At 42.3% G+C, this 23,932-nt stretch overlaps 1 pseudogene; it reads right to left on the bottom strand.

Annotated features, from left to right (window-relative positions):
• Window positions 1-454: 454 nt before the first annotated feature.
• LOC115407972 (L-rhamnose-binding lectin SML-like) lies at window positions 455-3,250 on the bottom strand (annotated as a pseudogene).
• Window positions 3,251-23,932: the final 20,682 nt, after the last annotated feature.

The following is a 23,932-nucleotide window of genomic DNA, read 5'->3' as shown; positions in this document are numbered from 1 at the left end:
CATAAACTCTGCATACCTCTCAGCACATGGGCAGGTGTTTCTGGTTCCTCCAACAGTCAATAATCATGTGTGTGAGGTTAACTGGTGACTCTAAATTACCGGTGTGTGTGTGTGTGTGTGTGTGTGTGTGTGTGTGTTGTGTGTTGTGTGTGTGTGTGGTGTGTGTATGTGGTGCCAAGTGTGTGCAGAATTGTCTATAGATCAGCCAAAGCCTACGCATAGACAACAAGCTGGATCATTTCGTTCTATAATGCTGTGAAGTTATTTATTGGATTTTTTTTTTTTCACACCGAAACAAAGGCTTGAGAATTTTACTGATGTAGAGCATTTTCATGTACTCATGGAAAAAAGATGATAGAAAAGGATACTTTTCCATTTAGTCAGAAAAGGAAAGCCCCACACCGTAACATTGATTCTTCTTCTCCGTTATCTTTAGTTTTTTTCCTCATCAAGCTCTGTTGAATCTTATGAATCAGTGACAGAAGGATCTGCAACAGAACAACAAAAAATGTTCATTTCAAACATTTTTAACACATTTTATTTAAAAAACCTGTTTGCGTCATGCTGGTGCTTTCCATTCACATAAATGTGAGCAGTTTAAGTAAGCATTAAGTAGCTAGCTACTCACACTTGCAGCGGTAAGCCACCTCCAGGTACTTGTATATGTCAGGGCAGGGGTCTCCAAACACCGAGTTGAGAGCTCTGATATCACAGGTGTTTTTCCCAGTACACCTGTTGGTGTAGAGTAACAGGAGTCCATACAGGCTGCTTAGACAAAAAAAGAGCCAAGAGATTATAATAGCCATTGTTTTTTACCTGGTTGCCACGATGTTTGTGGGTTTTTGAGCAGGACACATTTTGCAACTGGGAATCAGGTCTTCCGTTAATGCAGGTGGTCCTGTCCCGACGACCGTAGTCTGCTCCGTAGACAACGATAACCTGGCCCTGGTCTGCATTAAAACAAGCAAGAGAAAAGGCACGGATCACTGTTTGCGCTCATATCAATCATGTGGATTTATTATAAGCTCAAAGAGAAGAACCAATGATCTTACCACAGTGCAAGCGTGCCAGGGATTGCTGACACGCAACATGAGTTACTGGAAAACAGCAGGATCAGGTTTAGATTTCTGACAGCAGAGCTCATTTACAGTTTTATTATTTAGCGATAACTGAGGGGACTGACGTGCTGGGAGGCAGGTGTAGTTGGTGTCCCACGTATTTCAAGATTCCTGGGCAGGGGTCCAAGATGCGGATATCACTTGCGGTTATCAACTCACACACCTTCTTGCCATCCACCCTGTGGGGATTTCAGTTAAAGCATAAAGTCAGTGGACTTCTTGCCTCTTTCTTAGTAAAGACTCTGTGTTCCATCATTATTAGAAGGTTTGTTCACCTCATCAACTGAGGCCACAGCAACAGAGTCACAATGAATTTTAATCGCTCTGATCATTGTTACATTCCAGACATGGGTGTGTGTGCTTCCACTTTCTCTGTCCCTTGTGTCAGGTTGGGTGTGTTTGTGTGTCTGTTACAGAGAGCAAGCTTTGGTAACACTTACTTGAAGCCCCCCTGTATAACACATTATAAGTACATTCATAAAGTATTATAATGCCATTATTACACGTGTAGCTATAGTTATAAACATTCATAGATGATCACAATGCAGGACCAAACCCTAACCCTAACCCTAACCCTAATCCTATGCTGTATAGTGCTGTATAGTGAGTTATAAAGCATTGTGATCATGTATGAGTGTTTATAACTACTTATAATGTGTTATACAGGGGGGCTTCAAGTAAAGTGTTACCCAAGCTTTTGTTTCCTCATCACTCCTTGACTGACATGTGTTAATTCCCATCTTTACCTAGAGAAAACAAACACACGGAAACAGGTTAATGCAAACGCGATACGGGAAAGCCTGGAATGAAACTCTTTAAACAAAATGTCCCGATGGTGACGAGGTATCAGAACTCAAAACTGATTTAATGCAGTGTAACGATGCTTCCCTGTTACACTGCATTATGTTGTGACATCCATATTTTTGTAAGAATCTTCCACTTTTGTGGTACGTTTTAATTTTATGATAGGCATTATAACGCGTACCTCCTTCTGATAAGTTCTGTCGTGCCTGCAAAGAGCACTCAGTGTTGGCGAGCTGGTGATAATGTTTGCCCTCACTGCACGTCACTCTGTCTTCACGTCCATACAGCGACTCCTGCACGCTGATCACTCCAATGTCTGTCACACACATAGAGAGCAAAGAATTGACAATAATTAAAAAAAAAAAATCTTAAAGCATCTTTTATCAAGATATAGACAAGGGTAACACTTTACTTGAAGCCCCCCTGTATAACACATTATAAGTAGTTATAAACACTCATACATGATCACAATGCTTTATAACTCACTATACAGCACTATACAGCATAGGGTTAGGGTTCGGTCCTGGCATTGTGATCATCTATGAATGTTTATAACTATAGCTACACGTGTTATAATGGCATTATAATACTTTATGAATGTACTTATAATGTGTTATACAGGGGGGCTTCAAGTAAAGTGTTACCTAAACAAGTATAATCCACCTGCCAAACCTTTCTTTTCTAAGCCAGATAGAACAAAATTCAAACTCCTTGATGGCTCAATGCTAGATCCACTGATCTGGATAATATTCAGTCATACCACAGCTCAGGCGATGGACAGAGTTGCCACTGTCACAGGAGGTTGCTCTCTCTGCAGAAACAGCTAAAACAACAAATAGAAAAAACACAAGTCAGTGTCTGTCTGTACTGCTTCAATGAAATATCAACACATTCAGTCTGGTTTCAGTCATTTACCTGGAGACAAGAACAGACAAGCTGTTGCAAGCACTGGAAAAAAGAAGAAACCTCACTTTTAGAGAAGGAGTTTTATTAAAGACAAATTCAAATGTCAAGTTTGTTTTTTTTCTGACAAAACTTTTTACATGTGACAGGGAAGAAAGTTATTTACAGGTGGAAACATTTGTTTCCCTTTACTGCTCCAAACATACTCAGAAGTATAAAATACCTTTCTAAATATTAAATTATACTTATTTATGATTAAATACAAATTCACAGAATTACTGTTCTTCAAAATAATGAGTGATATACTCACACAGTGCGGTGCAGGGTCTGAAACAAAGCATGGCGGCAGGAGATCTGGTCTCAAGTGATGCCAACAGGGACAAACATGCTTGTATTTATAGAGAAAGATAATTCCTTAAACAATAGCTTGAACACATCTGATCTCCTCCCACCATGCGATCTCATCCAGGTGCAACAGAGATGACAACACAATGTCTACCAGGAAATACAAGTTTGAAAACCCGCCAACTCGCATAAACTGTGGGAAGTGGAGGTCTGATGGCTGAAATGAAAAAAACAGGTCACATTGCAACACTGCCAGCAACAGTCATTACATAATTATTACATCAAACACGCAGTCAGAGGCAGTTTAGTTCTGGCACAAAGGAAAAGGTCAGGTCAGTCATTAAAACAGATATACAGTGAGGAGCATAAGTATTTACACCCCCTGTGATTTTGCAAGTTCTCGCAAAAATAGGAAGAGGACTGAAATATTGATCACTCATTTGAACTGTTAGAGATATAATGTAAAAAAAAATCTGGAAATCATATTGTATGATTTTTTTTTAATGATTTATTTGTATGTTACTGGGTTCATAAGTATTTTGCACTCATGAGAATCAGCAATAATTATGATTCTCAAAGAGCTCTAAACTTGCCGGGGGACTGTCTGTATGATCCAGAGGGGTCATGGGAGAAAGTCATGTGGTCAGATGAGACCAAAATGGAACTTTTTGGTGTAAACTCCACTCGTCTGGAGGAAAAGATAGAACAATCACAAGAGCACCGTCCCTACTGTGAAGTATGGGGGTGGAAACATCATGCTTTGGGGGTGCTTTTCGCAAACAGGACAGGATGACTGTACTGTATTCAGCAGAGGATGGATGGGGCCATGTATCGTCAGATTTTGAGCAACAACCTCCTTCCCTCAGTCACAGCATTGAAGAGGACTCATGGTTGGATCTTCCAACATGACAATGATCCGAAGCACACAGCCAGGATGACCAAGGAGTGGCTGCGTAAGAAGCATATCAAGGTTCTGGAGGCGGCCTAGCCAGTCTCCAGACCTAAATCCAAGAGAAAATATTCGAAGGGAGCTGAAACTTCATGTTGCTCTGCGACAGGCTCGAAACCTGACAGATCTAGAGAAGATTTGTGTGGAGCGGAGGAGTGGGCTACAATCCCTGTTGCCGTATGTGCAAACCTGGTGAATAACTACAGGAAACGTTTCACCTCTGTAATTGCAAACAAAGGCTTCTGCATTAAATATTTGCACTGATTTTCTCATGAGTACAAATACTTACGAACCCCAGTAACATACAAATAAATCATTAAAACAATGTGATTTATTATTTATTTATTTATTGATTATGTCTCTAACAGTGGAAATGCATCTATGATGAACACTTCAGACTTCTCCATATTTTCTAAGTGGGAGAACTTGCAAAATTGCAGGGGGTGTAAATACGTTTGCCTCCTCACTGTATATGTATATATGCTTCATTCAGATTCAAGGTTTTCAGTCCGTCTGTATGGAGATAATTTGTGTCTTTATTATTCAATCAATCCAAAAGGTTTTGCAGACAAAAAAGAGAGTTGAGACCAAAAAAACATAAAGTTGCAATCAAAAAATAAAAGTTTAATCAAATAGAATAGATCTGAGAACAAAATTATTTAAGTGGCAACCCCACCAATTTTTTTTTTTTTTTTTTACATCAAAACAGAAAAAAGCTTTGATTTTGAATTCTAAAGTTTTGCTTGCAAGCTCAAAAGTCTTGGTTTTGAATTAAAAAGTTTTGGTTTGAATTAAAAGTTTTGGTTTTGAATTAAAAAGTTTTGGTTGTGTAAGGGAATAACTGAGTCCCACCAGTAGGTGATACTGTAGCACCGGTCATTGTTCTATTAAACCTTCTATTAAACCAAGCAAGTCTAGCAGTTTGTTCTTTCACCGTATTCTGTAGGTTTTCGGTAGGGGGCGTCATGTTTGGTTATTCTTTTCTTCCTGTTGTTTAAGGTAAGCAGTGCTACCGGCAGCTCATGTGTTTTACAAAATATACAAATTATGCTGCAGTTAAACAATTTGTGTTTTGAAAATATATTATTGTGTTGTGTTATGCACTGTTTAGTTTGGCTATATTGAAGGTTTGTGTAACAGTTCAGCCTGAATTTCCCTTGTTAGTGTGTCAATGTGATTTTTTGCAACGCAGGTTTTGTGGAGAGGCGCCACACATAGAGCGGACACACAGAACAAACTGGGTTACATCTTTGATGCTGTGACCCGGATGTGATGATTAGAGACTAACAGAAGAGTGGACTTTTGATGTTGTTGAAAGTACACAAACTGTAAGAAGAAAAAGAAACAACATCAAAATGTGGCAAAACTATAAAGATTCTCCAAAACAGCGAGGCAGTCCCATTACAGCTCAAGCTGTTTACCAGCAGACCCCTTCTCCTCCATATCTGTCACCTGTTATCAACCAGGGTGCTTTTCCAGGAACCGTGTCAATGCTTCCAGGCCCTGAGGTCCAAAGGCAACTTTTACCCACTATGATGTCGCCGCAGGTGCAGCACAAATGCCTGGCCATACCCTGCCCGGAGCAACCCCCCTGGTGAGGACTACTGTTCCCCAAGTAAGTGTGCACATACCCATACCTGACCACCCAGCTGTCTCTCCTCATCCAAGCCAGTTAAGTCCTAACCCCCCTCCCCCCCCCCCCAGGCTTCCCGCTTTCCACACCTCTGCCTCAGGCCCCTATGGCAAGCACGCAAGACCCCTCCACCATGCACATGGTCACCAGCCCAGCAACTAAAGGTGTACAGATCCCCCTTTCTTCAGCCAATATCCCTCACAGGGTTCCTACACAGTATGGAAAGTATGGAAAAGTATGGAATTTGATTTTATAATTTTCCAGATCTGGAAAAGTATGGAAAATTTAAACTATTGTATGGAAAAATATTCGTGTTTCCAAGACTTCTATCATTGTTATATTTTCTAAAAAACAAAAAAAAAAAGAAAGAAAGAAAAGGAATATAGAAAAAAGAGAAATGCATCGATCTGTTGGTAGCAGCTAAAAATGTTTGTGTGAGAGCACACAGACGGTTACGGTCCTGGAAAACATTTGGGCAGATTTCTCAGCTGCCATTGCACTCCGGTCCGGTAGGTGGCAGGCTGGCAGCAATGCACCTGTAAACTGGATGCCAACATAGATATATATACAAGCTCAGATGGCTCATGCCCATTGTAACCCAGTGGGGACTAGCGTCGTCACATGGCGGCCATCTTGGGACAGGACCGCTCACTCACTCATCACATTAAAGGGCAACTCCGGTTTTTTGACACCTGGACCTTATTTATAGGTGTGTGCATGCTCATATACTCACTCAGACAAACATCGTGCAGCTCGGAGTCCTTCAGAAGTTATTTAGATCCAACCGATTTAGCGCGGGCCATGGCAAGGGAGCTTCAGCGCGGGACATAATCTCTGCAAAATCGTTCATTTTGGCTATATTTTTTCATCCATCGCCAGTGTTATCATAAAGTCAGCTTGTCTACAAGTATACAAGTAGATATTTAACTGCATGCAAAAAGAAAAGTTGTGATTTTAACATTTAGTCTGAATCATAGCAACATAACGTTTGTAATAAATCAAACCGTCCGTAAATCCGTCAAGAATTCCGAGTATTTTAGTGTAAATCACTCACCTTCCCTTAGATTACACAGAGCGCCCCGGAGTGGCCCACTGTCCAAAGATGGCTGCCAGTGAACGATGTTGTTGACTCCGCCTTGAAGGCCTCAGTATTCTTCCCCGTCACCGCGACATCGTTCCTACAACGTCTGCGACGCGCCCTATGTTGGCCCTACGGTAAGGCTTGACGCGCACCTGCCAAAAATCGTGACTTCGTGTCGAGGCGACGAGTGGTGACGTGAACGTCAAGGACTGTGATTGGTCCGCTTTCCGCGTTGTTTATAGAATGAAGTAGAACTCTCCCCGTATGCTTTTCTGATCCGAACAGTGCTTCGGGAGAAGTTTAGATTCAAAATTGAGCGGCGCACATTCTGTACATCCTATACTGTTAGCAGTGTTAGCACTGTTAGCAGACGGGGCTATGTGTATAGCCGCTCCTAAAACGGCTTTAATCGTCCAAAGCTCATTAGTTTCACCAATATTTCATCATGGTCCACTCAGCCTCTCCTCACCACAGCCCGGTGTCACCAGATATGTCATATATGCAGATATATGTTCAGTCAGTGCACGCGTTTTTAGATATCTATGTCTATAGATCTATGTCTAGGTAAAAGCCGGAGCTACGGAAACTGCATTGTTGTTGTGACTGCCTAGCGGCTTGGCGGTGAAACTGCAGAGGAGGGCGTTCAATTGACACAGAAGCAAGATATGTTCAGTTGCCGGCGTAGGAACGACGTCGCTGCAACGGGGAAGCATACTGAGGCCTTAAGGCATCTAGTTCTTATAGGATATCTATGGATGCCAACCACCAAGCAAAACCAACAGAAGAAGAAATAGGGCAGGTGAACTAGCTACTGCTCATGAGCGAGCTAAAATGGGAAGATGTAAATTTTCAGAGGAGTAGGGCTGGGTACCGTTTAACGGTACCTCAGTGGTACCGACCGAAAAACTCCGGTATATACTGGTACCAAACAAGAGACGTGCGTACGGGTATCAGTTTCGGTTCTTAAGTGGCTGCGTGGTCAATAAACATGCGCACATGCGCGAAACGATGGTTCAGTTCTTCTCTTTTACTGAAAAAAATGGTGCATCCATCATTGAACATGTTACCACGTCTTACCGGCTCACACTCTTTCTAACAACATGCAGAGAGAGCCTCACAGAGAGCCTGCAGCCCTTCTTCCTCTGTGATGTCTGTGTAAAATAAGGTTGAACATGCAAACAGCACACCTAGTGGCATGAAGTGCAAATGCAGTCATGGTGTCACCTGTGCGCCGTAAAGGCAGGTACCGAAAAAAGTACCGTTCAGGAACTGGTACCGTACATGAGGTATTGAAAAAGTACTTGTACCCGAAAAATATCTAACGGTGCCCAGCCCTACAGAGGAGTGGCTAAAAAATCCCAAATACAAAGGCTGGTTGGCAAAGGATTCCGGGCAGACAAGAAAAGCAAAATGCAGACTTTGCATAAAGTCCTTCGACATCTCCAACATGGGGGAGGCGGCGGTGCTGAGCCACATGATGGGGAAGAAACACAGCTCAGGATGGAAACCAACTCAGGATGGAAACCAAGGAGTTCCTTGTCACAGCTGTGACAAAGCTGCTGGATAAATGCCCCCTGAAATGACTACTCCGAAGATTTTGGACCCACGCCCTTTCCCTATCATTGACAAAGTTAGACAAGCTCATAAATACCTTTTTTGTGTCTTTGTGGCTGGTTCCCAGCTGTTAGCATTGTAGTTAGCTTAGCTCAATTGCTGGAAGTCAATAGGAATCAGAGCCGGACTGACGAAAGTGGACAAAATACTCCTTCCAGTGGTCCAGGGGATGGCGTATTAGCACGTGAAGTAAATCCGAATGGTTATAAAACATTTTAAAAGACGTGTTTTCTTTTCAATCCATTAAATAACGTTTTGATACACAGACCTGCGCATGTGCAGTGCTCCGTGGAAGGATATACCGGAGCACAGCAGTAGCAGCCATAGACTCAGCCGCTGTGCGCCGGTATATCCTTCCGCGGAGCACTATGCTTACTAAAATGTCACAAATTATTTGATGTTTTTGGCGAGAAGTCTGGAAATTTGGGTATGGAAAAAGTATGGAATTTTGAAATGGCAAACATGGAGGAACCCTGCCCTCAGTCTGTGCCACCTGCAAGCTATGGCTTTGTGGCTCCAAACGTTGTCCAAAACTCATCGCTCATGCCACAGATGGCCCCAAACCCCCCTGTCTACATGGCCCCTGATGCACATGCCCAACAATGTTACCCCAGTTCCATTTCCAAGATACCTCTTCATCCCCAATTGGCTGTATCATCATCAGTGCCCTCCCCTACTACCATGGCCAACCAAGGTTTTGCACCAGCAGTGTATGGAGGTTTGATGCAAACTCACCAGGTGAAAAATGTCCAAGTCTTCACTGGCAATACTGACAGTAAGATTCTGGTGGAGGACTGGATGCGAGATATGCAGTACCTCCTTGAAGCAATAGAGCTCCCGACTCACCTCCATTTCTCCACTGTTGTACAACATCTGGGAGGTGAAGCCAGAAAGCTTGTCCTCAACCTGCCTCCACATGACCAGACACCTGAGAAAGCATTTGAGGAAATGAGAGCGGAGTACAGTGATGCACAGGGTTCCCTTGATCCACTGGCTGATTTTTATGAGCGCAGTCAGAAGAAAGAGGAGGCCAGCCTTTTCCAGATCGAGATAGTAAGCTAACTCGGCAGTTTTTAAGAGGGCTCTCTGATGAAGATGTGTACACAAGAATCGCCCCAATGAAGCCGAGACTTCTGAGTTTTCGAGAACTGCAGGCTGAGCTCAGAAACTTAGCCAGAGAAACTAAAAAGTTCCAGCCTCAGCAGAAAGCAAGGAAAACCTTTGCCCAAATGCATGTCGCATCAGAGTATGGGGGGAATGAGAGGGCAGAAAAATCTACATATGCATCGGAAATATCAGAGTTGGCTGAAATAGTCAAGAAGTTAGCCCTCAACCAAGAAGAGCAAATGGCCAAATTATCCCGATTGGAGTCCAGAGTAGCAGTCCCGCCCTCAGTTCCTCCCCCAACAAGCTGACCTTCACAAGGGAGAACAATTCAGAGTGTGGGTGTTACATGTCACCGGTGTGGAAAGCGTGGACACATAGCCCGAGTCTGCAGGATCTGTCCTCTGTTGTCTTCTAGTGTGTGGTCTCTGAATCGGGGAAGATTGAAAAAAGCCTGTAATGTGTACTGGCCTTTACCGAATGCGGAAGCAGCCAACAACTGCGCGGAGACAGGCGGTGGAGGAGCGAGGTCAAAGCGACCAATAAGAGCTCTTCTCTCTTCCACCAGTGTTGGCCCCGCCCATTGGGTTCAGTCAGATTCGCAAGAAAAACTTTTGGATTTGTGACCAAAACTTTTGAATTTGCAACCAAAACTTTTGAATTTGCAAGCAAAACTTTTTAATTCAAAACCAAAACTTTTTTTCTGTTTTGATGTCAAAAAAAATTTGGTGGGGTTGGCACTTAAATAATTTGTTCTCAGATCTATTCTATTTGATTTAACTTTTATTTTTTGATTGCAACTTTATGCTTTTCGGTCTCAACTGTCTTTTTTGTTTGCAAAACCTTTTTTGATTGATTGAATAATAAAGACACAAAATTATCTCCATACAAATCAACAAGGCCTAACAAGTTGGAAATGAATAGTCATGTTCACAAGGAAACGTTTAAAGGACTGAATCATGGGAATTTTTGACCTTTAATATCCAATGATTCTTTTGATTCTACAGAAGGGAGTTACAGCTATTCATGTGGTGCGTCACAGAAATGAGGAGATAAGAAATAAAAACAATTAAACAATCACCAATTGTCTGGAGACAATAAGGAAGTACACAACATTACGAAAGTATCACGAAGGTAATATAAGACCATAAACTCACAACAATAAAAAGTTCCTTTAGCTTTGATCCAATTTCTTTTTATTAAATAAATCACCAATCATTAAAGAATAATCAGACACACTAATAACTACACCTGAATTACAGTTTATTCACAATTTATCAGGCAAGTGGCCACATGTGATCACATTTTCTTCGCTTCCTGTTTCTTTCAAATTAATAATTGTGCATTCAAGAGATGAAGTACATGATTAAACTGTTATGCAATGTATTTCCATATGCAGTGCAGCCTTACTTGGTGAAGCAGCATTTACTTTCAGTCAGTTCACTCCAACAGTTGAATTAAAATATGCTGAAACAATAAATAAATTGAAGGAGAGCATAATACACTGTGCCCTTATGATGCTTTTCGATGCATTTTATTAAGTGTGAATGACAATTATGAGTATAGACCAATAAATGCTTGAACAAAATGTTTTTTATTCATAAATTTCTGAGTTGACTGTTGTGATTGAATGTTATTTGTACCTAAATACCTTCAGGATCTTTATCTTTTTTTGCTCATCTCCAGTGTGACAGTATTGATAGATATTTGGCTCAGTCAAAAGGTTGGTGATGGACAGGTGTTTTCTTTTGTTACAGTTACACAACTGGTTTCTTCTCAAAACTAAATGTTTGGAAATACAAATACCCCTGACAGTATAATGTGAAGTGACTACTCTATTACAATAATGCATTTGTAAAATTGGTTCCACCTTGTTTATATGACTAGGGGGAACATAAACGACATTTTTGGGGAGAAATGATTCCCCTCCCCTCCTTTTTCATTTCTAAATATTCTGCATTTGTTGGTGTTTGATATTGAAAAGCTTTTTACTTCCTTGTTGAAATAGTCAATATGTGAAGTGTCCAAGTAGAAACAACTCAAAATGACATAAGCTTCAGGAGCCTAAAGGTTTTTGTAAAAAGGTCTCCATATTGTTGAAAAATAAAAATGTATTTACAGATTTACAACAACCTCTGTGAAATAAACTGTGAGGAAACTGCAGGGCTGCCGCTTCAATTTCCTGACTTTCAGTTGTAACCACACACATGCTGGTGAAAACAGACACCAGAAGCTGTTGTGAAATCTGCGAAAACAATTGAGATTTTAACATTTTCACAACAATAGTCTTATTGCCGTTGTGTAGAGTAAAGTTCAGTGGCATTCCAGTTCAAAGCTCTTTTCAATTAACCATGATGCTATTTCTGTACAGTGACAGCTTTTTTGTTTGTTTTTTTTACAGAAATGAACTTTCATTATGTAGATCACCAAAGCATTTCACGCAATTTCAATCACAATTAATCAACTGTCATTATCTTCTACATTACTATAGAATTTAGTCTTCTTTTAAAAAAGTTATAATGGCATCATTTTCTACATTAACAGTTTCTTAAGTGTTTTGCAGTAACATTTCAAGTCATTATCTACAGTCTTTTACCTTCTGCCTTTTGTCACTATTACAACTGTCCATTTGTACAAGTATTCTTTTAGTCATCATGCGATTATCATTTACACGAGCAAAGCGTTTGCATTTATTTCATTTATTTTTTCAATAGTAATGATGTGATTGTCATTATCCATTGTAGCATACTATGTCCAGTTCCCCTTTTTTGACCAGCTATATTTTAATGTACATCATTAGATGATTTTGTTCTGGTTTGTTTTAAATGTTTGTTTTTGTCTTTGTGTGTGCCTGTTTCTTTTTTTGTAATATTACCGTCATCTTCTGTACCTTGACATTTGCTGAGACAGTTCAAGGTAAAAAGACTGTAGGTAACAACGTAATTATTGACTGTCGCAGAACACTTTTTCCATGGCTCATGTTAAAGTCGTGAGACAGTCTTATGAACAACAAGTTCTTTGCCTGAACACATATTTTAATCATAATTCCTTTGAAGGGATGCTGGCGTTGTGAGTTGTCGTGTTGGTATTTTCTGGGACTGTAGACTTCCTGGAACACCAGGAACAGCCAGAAACATTTATTGTTAAGTTCATCATTAGATATGATGAGCGATTACCATTCTCTGTTCCTGATCTGTTTAAAAAGAAACATATTTGTTTGTCACGTTGCACAAACTGTTCTCTTGGCACACAACGGGACAGTAACTTCGTGCCAGCCGAGTGGCTTCGCAGGATTGGCTGACGAGCTGCCCTCTCGTCAGGCTCCCCAGGTGCAGGCAGTGAGGCAGTGCTTGGCTCCTGCAGCAGCAGCAACCTGGGAACCACACTCACACAGACACACAAATCAACACACTCACACACTTCGGGAGAAAGAATGCAAGACAACACGGCGACGGCCGTAACAGTCTCCCCTTGTTGGGTTTGCCCTGCACAGTCCGCCAGTCCGTCACACAGAGACCAACTACACCACACACTCATATTCACACCTCGGGGAAATTTATGGTCACCATTAAACCTCACTTGTATTTTCTTGGACTGTGGGAGGAAGCTGGAGTACCTATCTTGACCCAGGGATTTGAACCTAGGACCTTGTTTCCTGTTATTCTCCTGTCTTCAACATATTTATTGTATCTCTTTAACTCAGTGGCAACAGCTGTCAAGCTGTTCAGCTGTTTCAAGTGCCTCAGGGATGAAGAGCCTGTTATATTTTATACGTCCCCTCTTTGTTCACCAAGTTTTTCTTATGTATTGTATCTCTGCTCGCTGCGCTCACTTCTCTCCGTGCCGACTCTGAACATCTTTTCCATGGAGAATTCTGGGACCTTGCATGCAACTGAGCAGGAATTAGAAAACCACATAAAAGCAGCGATCAGCCATAACCTCCAAGAAAGCCCCTTAGGTCCACCAGGCTATGTCCCTCATCCTCCAGTGCCGTCGTTACCATTCGACACCACACCTCCGAAATGGTCCGAAGTCAACCAGGTGGTAAAGCAAGCAAGAACGGCATCAGCAGCTGGCCCAAATGGTGTTCCTTACAAAGTTTATAAGAACTGCCCATAAATCCTGTTTAATGGCACAAAAAATATCTATTAACACCAGATTCAGACTGCTGCAATACAAATGGTTGTTTAGAACGTATATTACACCTGTGAAACTTCATTATTTTAATCCGAATATTCCAGATGTATGTGTGAAATGTGACAGGGAAAAGGGGACTCTTTTTCATTGTATGTGGCAATGTGTGGAGCTTCAGTTGTTTTGGAAAGAAATCACAGATGTGGTTTCTGACCTGATCAACTGTAGGGTACCACTGGATGGCAAACTTTGTATTCTACACATCTTCCCAAACACTTTCAGAGGCACATTAAATGACAGGAAACTTGTGCATTTTTGTTTATTACAGGCCAAACACATTATCGCTTTACACTGGAAAGACATTGAGAGACCGAAAGTAAATAAATGGATCAAACTGATGTCCAGCAATCTGGCTTTGGAGAAACTGACCTATGTTTCTAAAGGAAAACTTGAAGACTTTAAAGAAATTTGGTTACCCTTTCTTCGCTTTGTGGAAAATGTCGACAAGTAAACAACTTTGCTGCATTTGAGTGAAATGTGTGTTTTAGGGTGGGGGGAGGGTTTTTATGTTTGTACGTATTTGTTTTTGTTTTTCTTTGTATTGTGACTTTATGTTTCAAAGTGAAATTTCAATAAAAATATTTGGGAAAAAAAAAAAATAAGAACTGCCCCCTTGTCCTCAAGCTACTACGGAAGATGATGTGTGTTTCCTGGAAAACAAAGTCCATCCCACAGGCATGGTGCAAAGCAATCACCATCTTCATCCCAAAGGAGAAAGACTCCCAGAAAATCAATCAATTCAGAGGCATTTCTGAATGTATAGGGGAAGATCTTTTTCACAGTGTTGGCAAGGCGAATGACCAGTAATTTCCTCTCTAACAAGTACATCGACACTAGTTGTCAAAAGGCAGGAGTGCCAGGGTTCCGGGGCTGCGTGGAGCACTCAATGAGGATTTGGGATCAGATCCAGACAGCGAAGCGCAACAAGTCAGACCTTCATGTTGTGTGGTTAGACCTCAAAAATACCTATGGATCTGTTCCCCATCAACTCTTCTGGTTTGCCCTCAAGTTCTTCCACATTCCACCATGTATCGAGAGCCTGATTACCAACTACTTCAACAACCTCACTGTGTCCTTCACAACCCCACAAGTCACATCTGGATGGCACAAACTAGAAAAGGGAATAGCAATTGACTGCGCCATTTCTCCCATACTATTCACAGCAGTCTTTGAGATCATCCTGATTGGAGGGAGACAGTCAGTAAGAGGAGTCAGATCCCCATCGGGGCAGAGGCTTCCAGCCCTCAGGTGCTACATGGACGATGTCACCACGCTCCTACAGACGGCAGCATGCACCCACAGACTGCTAAAAAGGCTCGAAGAACTGCTGACATGGGCCAGGATGAAGATGAAACCATGCAAGTCACGCAGCCTCTCGATCCGGAAGGGCCACAGGAAGGATAATATTATGTTTTCCGTAAACAGTGAGGCCATTCCGCTCCTGAAAGACCAACCAATAAAGAGCTTGGGAAGGCTGTATACTGCGGACCTGTCAGAAAAGCGGATGGTTACGTCGGCCGCAATGCAGCTAGCTAATGGCCTGAAAAAGATCGATGAATGCCCATTGCCGGGGAAGTTCAAAGTTTGGTGCAACCAGTTCACCCTGTACTACCGTTTGATGTGGCCCCTTAAATTGTGTAACATCACCTCATCCTCAGTTCTGAAAATGGACACAAAGGCCAACTCCGACATCCGGAAGTGGCTTGGACTTCCTTGTTGCCAGTCCAATTCAGCTCTGTTTGGAAAGAACATCTTGAGGCTTCCAATGCAAAGCATCAGTTTAGGCTTTAAACTGGAAAAGGTTCGCTTGGTCCTAGAGCTGAAAGATTCTGCTGATCCTGTGGTGCAAAAAGCAAAGCCAGCTGTTAGGACTGGAAGAAAATGGGACGCATCCCAGGCAGTAGACCAGGCCACTACCCGACTGAAACACCAAGAGGTTGTGGGAATGTACAACATGGGAGAGCAGGCCTCGGATGGGGAACAACAACTAAGATGTGGTCAAAAGCCACCGAAACAGAGAGGAAAAAGCTGATTGTCCAAGAAGTCACAAAAGAGGAGCATGAAGGTTACAGGCTCAAAGCAGTGAGCCAGTTTCTCAAAGGCAAGTGGACAACATGGGAGGGTGTAATCGAAAGAACCATCACATGGGCCGACTTGTAGAAAATGCCCCAAGCCCGGCTAAGTTTCCTGATTAGGAGCACGTACGATACCCTACCAAGTCCACAGAACCTACATCTGTGGTACGGCACAAACGATCTTTGCCCTCTCTGTGGTCACCAAAATCCCAGCCTACAACACATCCTGTCCAGCTGCAAAGCAACCCTGACGCAGGGTCGTTATGGGTGGCGACACGACCGAGTACTGCGGAAAATACCCGAAGTGATCGAGGTGCGCAGACTGCAGGTGAACAAGTCCAGCCCAGTAACTCCACTGCACCAGCCTATTCAGTTCATCAGAAAAGGGGGAGAGGCACTCAGTAGTTCAGTGCGAGAGCGGTCTCTGTTGTCTCCAGGAGGAGAGTGGCAGCTAACAGCCGATGTTAGTCGCCAACTCAAGTTCCCAGAACACATCGTCATGTCATCACTTCGGCCAGATATTGTAATCTGGTCCAATTCTGCCAAGTGTGTCATCATGGGAGAACTGACCATACCTTGGGAAGAAGGGAATGGAGGCAGCATTCAAGAGGAAGAGGGAAAAGCATGCTGAGCTTGCCTCCTCTTGCCGAGAAGCGGGTTGGAAGACATACATCTTTCCAGTTGAGGTCGGCTGCAGAGGCTTCACTGGAAGTTCCACCCAGCGGTTCCTGAAGACCTTGGGGATTAGTGGCCCCAGCCTGCGGAAGGCCATAAAAGACCTGGCTGAAGAGGCAAAACAGGGAAGTTTCTGGCTCTGGTTACGCAGGAAAGATAAGTTATGGGGAAAAGATGGATCCTCGGTCAGCTGCAGGGGGCAGTAGGGAGGTGTCCCTACTGCTGCTCCACCAACCTGAGATATTCCGGGATTAAAGGAGCGAAACATCGAAGAAGGGTGGCTCCCGGCTGACCAATAATGTATCCATAATGGAAGTGTCTCCCAGTTCATGATGTCCATGCATCACAGACAGACCTACAGTGCCCTGCGGAAGTATTCGGCCCCCTTAAACTTTTTAAAAGTTTGCCACATTTCAGGCTTTTAACACAGATATACATAAAATGTTAATTTTTTTTGTCAAGAATCAACAACAAGTGGGACACAGTCATGAAGTGGAATGAAATTTATTGGATATTTTCAACTTTTTAAACAAAAAATTGAAAAGTGGGGCGTGCAATATTATTCGGCCCCCTTGCGTTAATACTTTGTAGCACCACCTTTTTCTGCAATTACAGCTGCAAGTCCCTTGGGGTGTGTCTTTATCAGCTTTGCACATCGAGAGACTGAAATTCTTGCCCATTCTTCCTCGTAAAACAGCTCAAGCTCAGTGAGGTTGGATGGAGAGCGTTTGTGAACAGCAGTCTTCAGCTCTTTCCACAGATTCTCGATTGGATTCAGGTCTGGACTTTGACTTGCCATTCTAACACCTCAATATGTTTATTTGTGAACCATTCCATTGTGGATTTGGCTTTATGTTTTGGACCATTATCCTGTTGGAAGATAAATCTCCGTCCCAGTCTCAGGTCGGTTGCAGACTCCAACAAGTTTTCTTCCAAAATGGCCCAGAATTTGGCTCCATCCATCTTCCCATCAGTTTTAACCATCTTCCCTGTGCCTGCTGAAGAAAACATGGTTTGCAGGCCCAAACCATGATGCTGCAACCCCCATGTTTGACAGTGGGGATGGTGTGTTCAGGGTGATGAGCTGTGTTGCTTTTACACTAAACATATCGTTTTGCATTGTGGCCTAAAAGTTCGATTTTGGTTTCATCTAACCAGAGCACCGTCTTCCACATGTTTGGTGTGTCTCCCAGGTGGCTTGTGGCAAACTTTAAACGAAACTTTTTAAGGATATCTTTGAGAAATGGCTTTCTTCTTGCCACTCTTCCATAAAGGCCAGATTTCTGCAATGTACGACAGATTGTTGTCCTATGGACAGACTCTCCTACCTCAGCTGTAGATCTCTGCAGTTCATCAAGAGCGATCATGGGCCCCTTGGTTGCATCTCTGATCAGTCTTCTCCTTGTCCGAGCTGAAAGTTTAGAGGGACGGCTGTGTCTCGGTAGATTTGCAGAGGTTTGATACTTCTCCCATTTCAATATGATTGCTTGCATGATTGCTTGAGATGTTTAAAGCTTGGGAAATCCATTTTTTTTATACACATCCGGCTTTAAACTTCTCCACAACAGTATCTCAGACCTGCCTTGTGTGTTCCTTGGTCCCCATGATGCTCTCTGTGCTTTAAACACAACCCTGAGACTATCACAGAGCAGGCGCATTTATATGGAGACTTGATTACACACAGGTGGATTGTATTTATCATCATCAGTCATTTAGGACAACATTGGATCATTCAGAGCTCCTCACTGAACTTCTAGAGTGAGTTTGATGCACTGAAAGTAAAGGGGCCAAATAATATTGCACACCCCACTTTTCAGTTTTCTTTTTTTTTTAAAGTTTAAAATATCCAAAAAATTTTGTTCCACTTCACGATTGTGTCCCACTTGCTGCTGATTCTTGACAAAAACTTCAAATTTTATATCTTTATGTTTGAAGCCTGGCAACATTTTGAAAAGTTCAAGGGGGCCGAATACTTTCGCGAGGCACTGTAATCTGGAAACTTATGTTGGTCCTTTATTCAGCCCCCTAAAGAAGGTAGATTTTAGGGATCGGTCGCTCCAGTACACTGTACTTTGTATTTTGACGGACTGCACCAGTCCATTTGCATCAGGATAGGTCTGCAATCCCTTTCCCAATAACCAGGATCCACGGGTTGCAGTAAACTCCACTACCATGACGACATCTCTGATCACGAAGTTCCTTTTGTCTTTTGACCACCGCTGACACTCCTTGTCGCAGTGGCAAATACTCTCCAATCCATCTCTGCCAAAAGACATCTGTGAGGAATTGAACTTGTCTCCAAGTTGTGTACAAGTCGCCTTTCTCAAAAAGCCCAAGTGGCAGAGCAGACTTGCCTTTGAGCAAAAGTAGATGGTTTGGTCTCAAGGCTCTCAGGGCTCAAGATCATTTGGATCATCTGAGACCTTTGTGGTAGGACGGATATTGAGTGTGGCTTCCTCTTGGCACAGAAATGTGTGCAACCCCTCATCGACCACTCTTTGCTGACAGAGTACATAGTTAAGTACATTTCTCACCAAACGAATGATTCTTTCCCATGCTCCACCATGATGTGATGCAGCAGGGGTATTAAAGCTCCATTTCACTCCTGACTGAATTAGCGACCTTTGACTCTTCTCATGATTTAAAGCAGACAGAGCTTCTCTCATCAACATTTGATGATGTAATAGTGGGAAAACTGTTTCCAGCCTCTGGCTCTTCTCTCATCAACCCATTAATAACCCAGCCCAAAAGGGTTCTCACAGCATAAGGTCCCTCATCTTTGCTGTTTAGAACCTCTTATGGTTCCATTAATGTCAAAGTGTTGGTTCCAAATAGCAGCTCCACATCGGCACTGATGACAGGAATTTCCACTGAGCTTAAGTGCGACCACCAGGCACATAACTCTTCCTGTCTTTGAATGTTTTCATATCTCATAGGCATCTCATTTTATGTGAACACATCAGGCAACTCATGGTAGATGTTACTGTTGAGCACAGAAACCTCCAATCCAGATATGATGTAACTATCCCCAAACTTTTCTTGGTTCATCGTTCTCAACAGGAACTTGGCTTTTCTTCCTTTCAACTTTAGTTTCCTCATCAGTCGCTCTGAGCAAAAGGTGGCTCTGCAACCAGGATCTAAGAATGCAAATGTTTTTTAATATTTTACTGCCTTTCCCAGCCTTAATCTTAACAGGCACAACTGACTAAGCACATTCCTGTACTCTGGCCCCTATTTGACCATCTTTTGGGAGAAATTGCTTGACTCTCTCCAAGTGCTTCCTACAGTGTGTCCTTGATCTGGATTTCTTTCTCCTTTGACTGGATGTGGAGAGTGGTGGGATGTTTCAAATGACATAGCTGACAAGACGGACAACTACAACAGTCTTTACTCGTGTGTCCGACAGATAAGCACCCAAAAGAAACACCTCTTTCCTTTAAGAAGTCGATTTTTTCTCTGTGGAGTTTCATTTCTTTTTTTTTTTTTTGAAAAATATTTTTATTAACAATCAAGCATCACATCCTGATCAAACAGTATGAACATTTTACATTAACACCCCGCACCCACCCCCCACCAAAACAAAAACCAGCACATTTTCAACTTATACACAGAGCACAGCATAGTCCTGCATTGTAAAGTAGGATATCAAATTATTTAAACATTGTTACAACATATATACATACAGTGGGTAAACTCATACAGACAACATATCCTTCCCCTTGACCACTAACTATTTTTTCTCGGGTTGGGCAGAGCCCTCCATAAAATAGTGCATATTCTTGGGCCCACATAATCAAGGAAAGGAGTCCATATATGATAGAATTGTCCTATTGCCCCCCTGGACCAATATGTCAAATATCCCATAGGTAGCAAACCAAATACAACTTGTGCCAGTCAGAGACAGATGGTGGTTTATGTGACATCTATTTCAATAATAAACGTTTACGTGCAGCATAGGTTAAGACACTGAGCAATTTTTGATTGTGGACATCGTTAATTTGAGGATGGGGCATTCCTAAGAGAAGGCATACTGGATCCAATTGTAAATTCCTACCAAATACCAGATCTAGCTTTGTGATAATCTTGACCCAAAAATCCTGAATATGCATACATGACCATACTAAATGTATAAAAGTGCCAACATCTTGTCTACATTTGATAGACAGAGCAGACTTTTCAGGGTCCATCTTGTGTCAAAGCTGAGAAGTGATCTGAAGACGATGTAGCAGCCTAAACTGTAATTCTTTCGCTCTGTTACATACAGATATTTTATTGGAATGTTCCCATATACTTATCCCTGTAGTCTCATCGATCTCAACCCCTAGATCTTGGGCCAACACTTGAAAGGTAGCTACATTTACTTTACTAGATCTATAGAGGGCCTTGTAGCATTGTCCTGATATGCACCTTTTGCTGCGTATTGTTGAAAGTAATACTTCAATTGGCGACATTTCTATGGTAAAGTTGGCTTTAGTTCAATTGTGTATAAAGCTTTTTATTTGCAAGAATCTAAAGAAATGTGTTTGGGGTAGTTCATATTCGTGTCTTAGTTGGTCAAATGACAACATTTTATCACCTTCAAGCAAATCTTTCAATACTTTAATGACTGCATCTTTCCGCAGAGAAAAGCCAGCCTCATCCATACCTGGAGGAAAGTCTGTATTTTTTTTTGTATTGGAGTGACTGGTGATATGGAATTTGCTCTCCTTTCCCATTTTCTCATCAAATCCCAATCCCAAAGAGTGTGCATCTAATAATCATGTTGTCATCTGGAATCTTCAATGCTTTCCAATCTCGGATAAATGCGAGACTGGTGACTGGTTAGTGTTAGTGGTTTTCCCAAATTGAAAGATTCAATATCCAGCCACACAGAATCAGGATCATTTTGTATCCAATCAACCAATTATCGAAATTGAGAAGCAAGCTGATACACCCTGATATTAGGGACTGCCAAACCTCCTTGGTCTGCTGGTAATTGCAATTTTAGTAATTTCAGTCTTGGTTTCTTGCTATTCCAGATAAAATTCCTGAGCCACCTATTTATTGTTGTGATGTGCTGCGGGCACATCGTGTTTTCTTTTTTCCCAGTTAGGTATTTAGTGGATATTGATCCTGTGTTGTGTTTTGTTGTTTTTTTGAAGTAATTATCTTTTTTCTTTTTTCCGGTTTTGATTGGATCGAGTCATGCCGCCGCGCTATAAATAGCAGCGTGGAGGCGGAGCTCTTGGTCGGTCTCTCCCTCTCTCGCTCGCTCACTCACCTTCCTCGTTACACCTGCCGCCAGGTGCGCTCGCCGGCGCGCCTCGGACTCCGGCTCCCTCAGGCAGCATGGTACTGGCTAGATCATGCAAGCCCACTAGCCGGCTTCGTGTTTTTTTCTTTTCCCTTTTTTCTTTTTCCCTTTTTTGATCGCTGTCGTTTTCCGTCCAGGTGTGACCAGCCGTCCCGTTTCCGCCTTTCTGTTGATCGGCTTTAGTTGGGGTTTTTGTGTCTTTAGTTTGGACAAGGGATCAGCTTCGACGGCTGCCTAGCAGCTGGGCCATCTTTTTCTTAAGTTTGGCTGGCGCATCTGGGCCTTCTTTCGTTTGATACTTTGTTTCTTTTTCATGTAACTTTTTGGCCACTGGTGATGAGGGTTTGTTTCTTTCCCCAGAGCTTCTTCAACTTACAGCTCAGAGACGCCAGCTCATGGGAAAAGTTGAATAAACACCTGAACTCTCATCTTTGCTTGTCTTGTGTCCTTAAAGAATATGTGTGACTCTCCGGGTCATAACAATTGTTTTGATAGTGCTATTATTTAAAAGAATTGGAACCATTTGGAATTGGTACAGGAGCCTGGGCAAAATATTCATCTTGACCAGTGCGACCCTTCCAAGCATCGAGAGTGGGAGAGGTGTCCACCTTTCGTGGAGTTTCATTTCTAATTTGGGACACATCTCCAACTTGTGACCCTCTCCATATAGCAGACAGGACATCTTCACTGGCTTGTGAGATTAACTTTTCTCTATTTGCTTTGGATTCACACTTACAGGATTGACAGCTGCCAGCAGAGGTGGAAAAACTCCTTCCCTTGATGCGGTTCTGTGATCCTCTACTTCAGATCCTATTTTTTGGTGAAGTATTTAATGAATCTTGAATATTTACAAACAAAGGATCGGAAACTGTTGACACTTGTCTCTCCACAAAAATAAAAATGTCACTGAAAGCTGCTTGGCGATGATACCTCTTCTGTAGCTCATAAGCAGTGTCCCTCCATTTTTCTCTCATCTTACAAGATAATTTTGAGATTATTGCATGCATGTTGGATGGCATATTCATTTCTGACATGAAGCTTACATCCTCCATTGCATTACAGAAAAAAAAGCAGAAACGAAGCAAAAGCTTGCAAAAACCTTGATATCTTTTGTTTTCAGTGGTGACCATCCAAGAGCTTCCTCCATAAGCAGTGGCTATTCTTTGCTCATTTCCAAACTGTTCTTTCAAAAGAATCTTTGCTTGATGATAGCCCCGGTCTGGTGGCATATGCTGACAGCTCTGTGTGTGCTGTTCCAAAAAATACAGTCTGCAGTGCTTGCAACCTTTGCTTCCACTCCATGCTCAAATGCTCTTATAACTGCTCTGTACTCAAAAGGATCTCATTAAAGGTTAGTGTGTCCCTTGGAGGTAAGGACAATGTGGGCTGCTGCTGTGCTAACAGGGCTGTGATGTCATTTTGCATATGCATGATGTTAAGGAGATCATGTTGGTCATTGTTGGCTTGCCTTGAATTTGCATATTGGTTGGTTTCTTGCAAGGAATGAGTGGCAGCCTCTTGAGTGTAATATGTCTGCTGGCATTCTAGAGACAGATTGGGGCATAATCTTAGATCTATTCAATTCATTTCAATTCAGCTTTATTTATGAAGTGCCAATTACAACATGGTCGTTTCTAGACACTTTTACAGAGAAACCCAACAGATCCACATGCAAGCATAAGCGACTGTGGAAAGGAAAAACTCCCTTCATCAGAAGAAACCGTTGCAGAACCAGGCTCAGAGGTGGCGGCTTTCTGCTGTTCCGGTTGGGGTGAGGGGACAGAGAGAGAAGGAGATAGGACAGACAATTTCTTTTATCTCCATACGATTCATATATAAACACAGGATACATAGGCTACAAGAGGAACAATCATCAATGGCATGTAGCAATACAATGAAATTACAGTAGTACAATGAAATTACATTGAAACAAGAGAAGGAGGAGAACTGGGAGCCGGTTCCACATGACAGGAGCCCGGGGTTAGGTAAACGCTTACACCCACTGGGTCCGGGTTATCTCAGTTAAGCAGTGGAGCAGCTGCTTTGTTTGATGCCCAATTAGAATTGCACCCATTGAATCCAGGCTGTCTCAATGGATCAGTCGCGATTGATGTTCTGTCTGCGATCCCTCAATCACGGCTCTA

This window comes from Salarias fasciatus, chromosome 20, assembly GCF_902148845.1.
Source record: "Salarias fasciatus chromosome 20, fSalaFa1.1, whole genome shotgun sequence".
In the NCBI taxonomy this organism is placed as follows: domain Eukaryota; kingdom Metazoa; phylum Chordata; class Actinopteri; order Blenniiformes; family Blenniidae; genus Salarias; species Salarias fasciatus.
The sequence above is the reverse complement of the archived record's forward strand: the minus strand, read 5'-3'. Positions and strand labels throughout refer to the sequence as shown.